Below are 10548 nucleotides of genomic sequence, written 5' to 3'. Positions count from 1 at the left end.
GGTCATCGCAGGCTTACGCTCGCTACTCGCTGTTTTTCGCATGAGTGAGTCGCAACCATGTTGGTCACAGAAAGCGAGCATACGCTCCTATCTTTTCCAAGTTGTGTACAAATATAAATAGAACACATAATACCAAATTATAAAAATATAAAAAAGCCAGAGGGTTTATTAAAACGGAGTAGCCTCTATCTTATTAAAAAGACACACTCAAAGTCAAGCTTTTTTGTTTTAAGATGCAAATAACGTTTTCAGGCTGCTTAGTTTAATTAACAAATGCCAAAAATGTGCTTTGTGATTAGTGAATTTACATTTATGTATGAAAACAAAAAATAAAATCAGCCAAGACATCAGAAAACAAATGTGGACCTCCACAAGTCTGGTTCATCCTTGGAAGCAATTTCCAAATGCCCGAAGGTACCACATTCATCTGTAGGCCTACAAACAATTGTTTGCAAGTAAAAACAACACAGCCATCATACTGCTCAGGAAGGAGACGCATTCTGTCTCTTAGAGATTAATGTATTTTTTTGCGAAAAGTGCAAATCAATCCTAGAACATCAGCAAAGGATCTTGTGAAGATTCCGGAGGAAACAGGTTGACAAGTATCTATATCCACAGTAAAATGGGTCATATATCGACATAACCTGAAAGGCTGTTCAGCAAGGAAGAACCCACTGCTCCAAGACTGCCATAAAAAAAGCCAGACTACAGTTTGCAAGTGCACATGGGAACAAAGATCTTACTTTTTGGAGAAATGTCCTCTGGTCTGATGAAACTAAAATTGAACCTTTTGGCCATTGTTATCTATGGAGGAAAAAGGGTGAGACTTGCAAGCCGAAGAACACCATCCCAACCGTGAAGCATAGGGATGGCAGCATCATTAAAGGCACCTTAAATGATATTTTCGCCCAAAACAGCAACAAAAACTACTACAGTACTTCCTTAACACCTGTGTGTGACTATATACTGCCAAATATTCCTGATTCATGATATCATTGCTTGCAATGTCTAAAGTTTGATTTTGAAGTAATTTGATCTAATATTTAATATTGTTTTAAATGTTGCAAATTTATGAAGCTAATTAGAATCCCTGAAACTATATTTATTTTGAGACAAAATACTTATTTGTCAGTTTCAGTTTTGTTCAAGGTGATAAAAGTTTTTTAAATAACTGTCCAATAAGTGAAAGGATAGTATTTGGGGTAAAAAGCCCCAATTATTCAGGGGGTAAAGGCCCCCATAAAACACATTGTTTTTCTTAAGTGGGGTGAATAGATTTGTTCAAAGTGGGATGTTCAAAGTGGGCTCAACTCAACTGATCTAATAACAAATGGAGATTCGTTTGTTTATAGAATACTTGAGATGTTATGAAATGCCAAATGTGATTGAAATTAACAGAAAATTGTTAAAGGGATAGTTCGCCCCAAAATAAAATTCTTTCATAAATAAAATAAAATTTTCTTTTTTTGGCGATTCACATTCTTCGTGCATATCGCCACCCACTGGGCAGGAAGGAGAATTTATAGCACAAAAGGACTTAAATATTGATCCGTTTATCTACTTTTATGTTTCCTTTATCTGCTTTTTGGAGCTACAAAGTTTTGGTCACCATTCACTTGCATTGTATTGATGTACAGGGCTGAAATATTCTTCTAAAAACCTTCATTTGTGTTCAGCAGAAGTAAGTAATACACATCTGGGATGGCATGAAGGTGAGTAAATTATGAGAACATTTTCGGGTGAACTATTCCTTTTAACACTTTTCTGAATATAACAATCTTAATTTGTTAATAAAAAAAAAAACATCTTGCAGTCTCAAAAGTATTTGCTTAAGTTGACAGATTTTGCCCTTTAACGTTTGTACACGATATCACTATCCCCCTGTGAATACCCCAAACACACAGACACACACATTTAACTTTTTTTAATTTTGATACAGTTTGTGACAAGAAAAAAAAAAGCTAATTTATTTTAAGGTGTGCCTTTAGGCCCATGGTACCCTACATATTGTTCCAAAGCAGCTTTGCAGAAATTAGAAAAAAAAAAAGGATTGAAATTGAAAAAGTGCATTACAAAAAAGTTATTTAAAATTGACTCTTAAATAACCCACTAGCTATATTCAACACAACATATTGATTATTTTGGGACCCTGCAGCACCTCTGGCAAGGTGTAAGAGACTAAATACAAAATCAAATCTGTTGTGCAAAAACTTAATAAAAATAAAAGTTTTATTTCTTACAGCACACACTGAAGCAGATGCACCACACCAGAGCACTGCATCGAGGGGCAAAAAATAAAAACAGCTACCACACTAGACGAATAGGGGGGTCTCCCCTCAGCAATAGGCTTAACATTGGAGGCCTCTTGGGCAGTTCTCCTGTACCTCAGGATTGGGCCCAGCTGCATGGAGTTAATAAAATCATCACTCAGCCATTTAGCCTCACTCATGTCCTCTCTAGCCAATTAGTTTCACATCCTGTGTGGCTTGACTGCCTTCACAACATGTTTCACGCTCTTGTCAATTTCATACACACTCATTACAGCCTCAAAAGGGAGAGGCGCAGTTAGACCTTGCAGCTTCTCGTACCTTATTCTTGTCATAATATTCAAGAGTTTCTCAAAAAAATAAACTTCCACAGAGGAGTATTTATGAATGCTTTGGGGATCAGTTTGTTTTCTGACAACTAACCCAATTATTGTGTCCAGATATGCTGCTCTGATTTTCCTATGTCTGTTTTAATGGGCTTGCACTGTATGATTGTTTCAGGATTTATTTATGCCCAGTCAAGACATATCTCATAAGGACATGTACTTTCAAAGAAATAAGAACTGCCATATAAATGTGTGCTGTGCTTCACTGAGGGACCAGCTCATAAATCAGTGTACATACCCACTGGCATTCCCATTTCCTTCTATGAATGTATGGCTCCCTGGATGTGTCCTGTTTTAAAGGCTGTATAACATCATAAAGGTAAAATTGCTGAGAAGATTATGGAGAAATTTGAGTTGAGGTATACACTGCAGCATTGACTAAAAGGAGGGAAATTAAAACTATGTGCACTAAGCTGTGAATTATTTCTGCCATATTGCAAATTAGCGATTAATACAGTAGTGTTTATTTTTTCTATTGAATCTTCATTGCTGGTTCTGGTAATGAAAATCCTGAAATGATTAAATGTCTTGTCATTTATTAGCTCTTATTTCTTAGACCAGTCTTGTGCCACAATACTTAAAAACAACTCAGGAGACCCCTTGTGGAGGAAGCGTACCATCACAACCAGAATCCTGTTGACACGTTGGATTTCTTGCTTTTGACAGATGCAGTAGTGTTGCAATTACATGTAAATTGTGTTCTGGAGGCAACAATTCAGTCAATGTGTTTGAGAAACCAAAACATTCCATTAACATTTGGAAAGTTCTAACGGCAGCATGCAGAGGAGATAAGTTCTGAAATTGATATCCAAATGCAATGCCCTGAATCCATTATCATAATTTGCAATATTATAACAAGTTAATGTTTACTCTGTGCCATCATTGTTTTTGAAAGTCCATCAAGTGAAGTTTTTTAATAAATAATGTCAGCATTCAACATTATTTAGAATCATAAAAATGTGCCAAAAGTGGCAAAGTGAGCTCCACAAATGAGAGTAGGACCATCAAGATGACCATTGCCCGACGCTACATTATATACCATTGAGTTAATGCCATTTCCTTAAGAATAAATCAGTTGTTGAATGTTAATTGATGTCAGTACAGATCCATCCATCCATCCATCCTTGAATAATTAAAGTGACATTAAATTGTACACAAACATAGATACAAAAAAAAAAAAAAAAAAAATGCTAAATACAGCTTATGCAAATTTAACATTGGACATACTTGGATTTATACTGAATATTTGACACTGTAGATTCTTGTCTACTTGATTCACGTACTGTAAAATCACGTACTGTACGTGACAGTTTCAATTCAAAATGGCGAATTTTGCCAAATGGTGAATAGTTTACACCTTTGGAAATTACTTCTGGTTATTGGTACAGCATTTTAATAATAAAACAGTGGTCAAATATTGCATGTTTTGTTAGATACTTACATGACAACGACACTATAACCTGAACTGCTTACTGATGCGTGGTGCTGAAATAATCCACGAGATTCCCGCGTAGTTTCTGAAATTTGAGTCTCACCTTCATCGATTTGATTGGCTATCTCAAAAGACATTGAGGAGCGGTGTAGTCTACAGAGCACGCTGAAATTATTATTATAATATATATATATATATATATATATATATATATATATATATATATATATATATATATATATATATATATATATTTAAAAACTTTATGCTATACCTAGATACTTATAGATATGAATACTTGTCTACCTTTTTCCTCCAGCATCTTCACAAGATCCTTTGCTGTAGTTCTGAGATTGATTTGCACTTTTCGCACCAAACTACGTTCATCTCTAGCAGACAGAATGCATCTCCTTATTTATTCATTTATTTATAAAGCACTATTAATGTACAGCAAGTCATAGAAAATCCATTTACCCAAATGCTAGAGAGAAAAGGTGTGCTTTCAGCTGACATTTTAAAGTATTTAAAGTTGAAGCTATGTGGAGCTGTAATTCATTCCAATGCTTCCGGGCAGCTACTGCAAATGCACGATTACCCCTTAGCTTCAGCTTAGACCTGGGAACAGTCAGAACCATCTGGTCAGAACACCTGAGACCTTGAAAGCTTATGTATGTGCAAGAGTTCTGATAAATAAGAGGGAATCTTAAAGGGCACCTATTATGGCATTTAAAATGTTCCTAATATTGTTTTGGGAGTCCCCAACAACAGTTTTACATGCATGCAATGACAAAAAACACTTTTGTTGTCTTATAATATGCATTTATGTTTACCTGATTTGCTCACCGACTCCCAAATGATTCGTTCAATGACTCATTTTTCCAAACCCCCCCTTTGCGTGACGCTAATCTGCGGTGATTGGTCAGATGACCCAGTCAGTTGTGATTGGTATACTCTGTGCAGAGATTGTCGGAAACGGAACGCCCATCACCGCTTTGTAGTAAAAAAATCAAAATCAGAGAAGGAATTTGAGTTGATTTATGTTAGCGTTCATACTCTGTGCAGAGATTGTCGGAAACGGAACGCCCATAACCGCTTTGTAGTAAAAAAATCAAAATCAGAGAAGGAATTTGAGTTGATTTATGTTAGCGATCATAGCCCAAAGTTCGGTGGTAAACACCCAATCAGTTATTGTTTGCGTTAGCCCAACGCATAAACATATTGGTAAAGCACTGCATTACTACAAGTTATTGCTCTATTCTTTATGACAACTCCAATAACATCGACAAACATTTCACATATTTCAAAAAAATTGACATTGGAGACCTAGAAGCTGCACTGAGCATAACTTACACAACACACACAAATACTTATTAAGCATGCTAAAAAACACATAAAAGCAACAATTATTAATAATACTTACAGATTGTGATTCGTAGGAGGAAGCTGATCCAAATAAACTTGGTACTGAACTTTCCTGCAGTATCAACCGGCTCGCGAATCCACACTTGAAAGCATTCATGTTCGTAAAGCAATCGTCATTAAAATGATGCGAACACAGCACAAGGTTCGGGCTATTCTTGTGTGGTATAGTTGTAAATATAAACTCTAGCCACTGATTCTTCACATGCTCGTCCCTGGGCAGTGAAAAAAAGGTCGCTTTTGATATGCAATTCAGAACACAGCGTCTTGTTGTCGACATGATGTTTTAAAGTTTTCCCTGGTGTCTGTGCACGCAATGAGTGGGTGTGGCCAATTTGATCATTTTTCATCTTGACGTCACAACGAAAAGGAAAATGACTAATTGGAAAAACCATTCATTACATTGACTCAGATTCGACTACTACTTTTGAGAGACAATAACTTTTTTTACGGTGAACTTTCATACATAAACCTTTGCAGGATGTTTTTGTTCACTTTAATCTATGTTACACACTACATGAAAGGTAATTTTCAAAATTCCATAATAGGTGCCCTTTAAAAATAGATTAAATATCAGACTGGCAACTTACACAAAGATAAAATAGGGGAAATATGCTCTTGCTTACGAGTGCCCATCAGAAGTCTAGCAGCTGCATTCTGGACTAATTGCAGCGGAGATAATGATGATTGGCTAACACCAACATATAAAGAGTTCCAAGACAAAGACATGAATTGCCTTTTCTAAATCACTAACAGAAAGAAAAGGCTTCACCTTTGCCAATAATCGTAAATGAAAAAAAGAAACTTGAATCTGTTTGTCAAATTTCAGAGAACTGTCAAACAGAACACCTAGGCTTTTCACCACCGGTTTACAAAAAGGGGCCAGTTTACCTAGCATCACAAAGTCAGGGACATCAGATCCCCCAAATCAAACAAGCTCCGTTTTACTTTCATTTAGATTTAAAAATTTTTTACAGACATCCAGTCTTTAATTTCATTGAAACAATTCAAAAGTGAATCTAAAGCACTCATCTTTTCTCAGGGGCATATAGATATGCTTGTCATCTGCAAAGCAGTGAAAATAAATATCATGCTTATTAAAAATAGACCCAAATGGCAGCATATATAGCAAAAACAAGATAGGGCTAAGGATAGACCCTTGTGGAATCCCACTAGTAAGAGTGACTGAAGAAATAACCTGACCAATATCAACTGAAAAACGTAAATTTCACAAAAAAAGATTTGAACCATTTAAGAACAGTACTATGAACACCAACCATCTGAAGGCAGGAGATAAGGATCCCATGATCTATAGTATCAAATGCAAGGTCTAAAGCATAAGGATCACGGAGTGTTCTGAATCAATTAATAAAAGAAGTCATCAAGTACTTTTAACAAAGCGGATTCTGTACTATGGTGAGCTTTAAATCTCAACTGAAAAGCATAAAAAAACAGCATTTTAATCCAAGAAACTCTGCAATTAGCTTAGAGCGACTTTATCTAGGACCTTACAAATAAATGGCAATTTAGAGATTGGTCTAAAGTTTGCTAAAACCATTTCATGAATGTTTGTTTTTTAAGAGGCTGCACAACAGCATGTTTAAGATACAGTGGCACTGATCCTGTTTCAAGACCACTATTAATTATAGTCAGGATACTAGGCCCAATAATGTCAAAAACCTTTTTGAAAAGCCTAGATGGAATAACATCATAGGGCGATTAGGCTTCATGAGCAGAATGATGGCTACATGGTCCCATGGTGTTTATACTTGCATACTTCTGTTTGAACAGATGACTGTGGTACCTTCAGGCATTTGGAAATTGCTCCAAAGGATGAACCAGACTTGTGGAAGGCCACAATGTGTTTTCTAAGGTGTTAGCTGATGTCTTTTGATTTTACCATGATGTCAAGCAAAAAGGCACTGAATTGGAATGTAGGTCTTATAATACATTTACAGGTACAACTCCAATTGACTCCAATTAGCATATCAGAAGCTAATTGTCTAATTGCCTAAAGGCTTGACATAATTTTCTGAAATTTTCCAAGCTGCTTAAAGGCACAGTTAACTTAGTGTTTGTAAACTTCTGACCCACTAGAATAGTGATTTAGTCAATTAAAAGTGAAACAATTAGTCTGTAAACAATTGTTGGAAGAATTACTTGTGTCATGCACAAAGTAGCTGTCCTAAACGCCTTGCCAAAACTATAATTTGCGAATATGAAATCAGTGCAGTGTTTAGAAATGTGTTTTAATGACTTCAACCCAAGTATGTAACCCAACTGTATATTGTAGTTACAGCCCTGTATAGACACTGGTGGCCAAAAGTTTAGAATAATGTACAGATTTTGCTCTTATGGAAAGATATTGGTACTTTTATTCACCAAAGTGGCATTCAACTGATCACAATATATGGTAAGGTCATTAATAACATGAAAAATGATTATTACAATTTGGGAAAAAAAATGTTCAGAACTTCTTAAACTACTATAAAAAAATTTTTTTTTTTTTAAAATCTTCCACGTGCAGCAATGAAGGCTTTGCAGATCCTTGGCATTCTAGCTGTCAGTTTGTCCAGATCTCAGATGACATTTCACTCCACACTTCCTGTAGCATTTGCCATAGATGTGGCTGTGCTGTCGGGCAGTTCTCTCGCACCTTACAGTCTAGCTGATCCCACAAAAGCTCAATGGGGTTAAAATCAATTACACTCTTTTCTAATTATCTGTTGTCCAATGTCTGTGTTTCTTTGCCTATTCTTTTTGTTTTTCTGTTTCAAATGTGGTGTTTTCTCTGCAATTCTTCCCATAAGGCCTGCACCCCTGAGTCTTCTCCTTACTGTTGTATATGACACTGGTGTTGACCAGGTATAATTCAATGAAGCCGTCAGCTGAGGACATGTGAGGTGTCTATATCTCAAACTAGAGACTCTGATGTACTTCTTGTTTAATTGTACATCTGGCCTCCCACATCTCTTTCTGCCCTCTCTCTCTCTCTCTCTCTCTCTCTCTCTATATATATACGCATCTCTCTCTCTCTCTCTCTCTCTCTCTCTCTCTATATATATACACACACACACACACACACACACACACACACACACACACACACACACACACACACACACACACACACACACACACACTCTGCAATCAGAAAGTATTCAGACCCCTTAATGTTTTTCCGTTTTAATATGTTGCAGCGTTATGCTAAAATGCTTAATTTTTTCACATCAATCTACACACTATACCCCATAATGGCAAAGAAAAAACAGTTTACTGATAACTTTGCAAATTTATTAAAAATAAAATACTTTAATATCACATTGGCATAAGTATTCAGACCCTTTGCTATGACACATTTCTCTGAATCATCTTTGAGATGTTTCTACACTTTGATTGGAGTCCACCTGTGGCAAATTCAATTGATTGGACATGATTTGGAAAGGCACACACCTGTCTATATAAGTTCTTACAGCTGAAAATGCATATCAGACCAAAAACTAAGCAATGAAGTCAAAGGAACTGCCTTCAGAGCTCAGAGACATGATTGTGTCAAGGCACAGATCTGGGGAAGGCTACAAAACATTTCAGCTGCATTGAAGGTTCCCAACAGCACAGTGGCCTCCATAATGCTTAAATGGAAGTTTGGAATACCCAGGACTCTTCCTAGAGCTGACCACCCAGTCAAACTGAGCAATCTGGGGAGAAGGGCCTTGGTAAGAGAGGTGACCAAGAACCTGATGGTAACTCTAGTTGAGCTCCTGAGATCATGTGTGGAGATGGGAGAAGCTTGCAGAAGGACAACCATCACTGCAACACTCCACCGATCTGGGCTTTATGACAGAGTGGCCAGACTGAAGCTCTACTCAGTGAAAGACACATTAAAAAAGAACCTAAAGGACTCTCAGACTGTGAGAAACAAGATTCTCTGGTCTGATGAAATGTAGATTGAACTGTTTGGCCTCAATTCCAAGTGTCATGTCTGGAGGAAACCAGGCACTGCTCATCATCTGCACAATAACATCCCAATGGTGAAGCATGGTGGTGGTATTGGTGGTTTGTTTTTAAGTGGCAGAGACTGGGGGACTGGTCAGGGTTGAAGGAAAGCTGAATGCAGTAAAATAGAGAAATATGCTTCTCTAAATATGAGTGAAAAGCTTATGGGATCTATTACACTTCCTATAGCGCCATCAAGCGCTCTGCGTATGCGTCTAGCACTAGGAAGTGTAATCAAGCTTGAAATCATGATCGTGCCTGGAGACTTCTAGAGTCTGCAGTGGCAAACTGTACAGTGAAAAGGAGTTTGATGTTGGTCTGTTCTCATCCAAAACCAACTGGATCACTTCAGAAGACATTGATTAAACCACTGGAGTCTTTTGGATTACATTTATGCTGACTTTATCTCCTTTTTGGAGCTTTTGAAATTCTGATCACCATTCACCTGCATTGTATGGACCTACAGAGCTGATATATTCTTCTAAATATCTTTCTGTTCAGCACAAGAAAGAAAGTCATACATATCTGGGAAGGCATGAGGGCGAGTAAATGATGAGAATATGTATTTTTGGGTGAACTAACCCTTTTATAGTTTCTTGCATCTGGCAACATACTTTTATAACAGCTATTGCAGTAAACATAAAACTTGACACTGACTATTTTGTCAAACACTCAATGGCCAGCCAACCATGCTCACTCTTTGAAGATAAATAATTCAACATAATGAGGCCATTGTTCATCAGTCTCCCAGATGAAAATGGTAGCTTGTCTATCAGTCTGACAATCTCCTCATCAGTCCCTTGACAGTCTGCCTCAGACACTTTGCTCTCAGAAGCTTGCTTTGAAATGAATGAGAGGAAGCTATCATCTTGCGAACAGTGGAACAGTTTGACAGGTATGTTAACCTAGTTTAATTGTTCATTGATTTCATAAGTGTCATTGGATCAAGCATAATAGGCCAGAGTCATTTGACAGACATAATTCACTTGTTAAATCTAGCACAAAACATGTTGAGAGACATTTTAGAAAGATTTTTTAACCCTCCAAT

This window comes from Xyrauchen texanus, chromosome 9 (assembly GCF_025860055.1).
Source record: "Xyrauchen texanus isolate HMW12.3.18 chromosome 9, RBS_HiC_50CHRs, whole genome shotgun sequence".
NCBI lineage: Eukaryota > Metazoa > Chordata > Actinopteri > Cypriniformes > Catostomidae > Xyrauchen > Xyrauchen texanus.
This window is presented reverse-complemented; position numbering follows the sequence as displayed.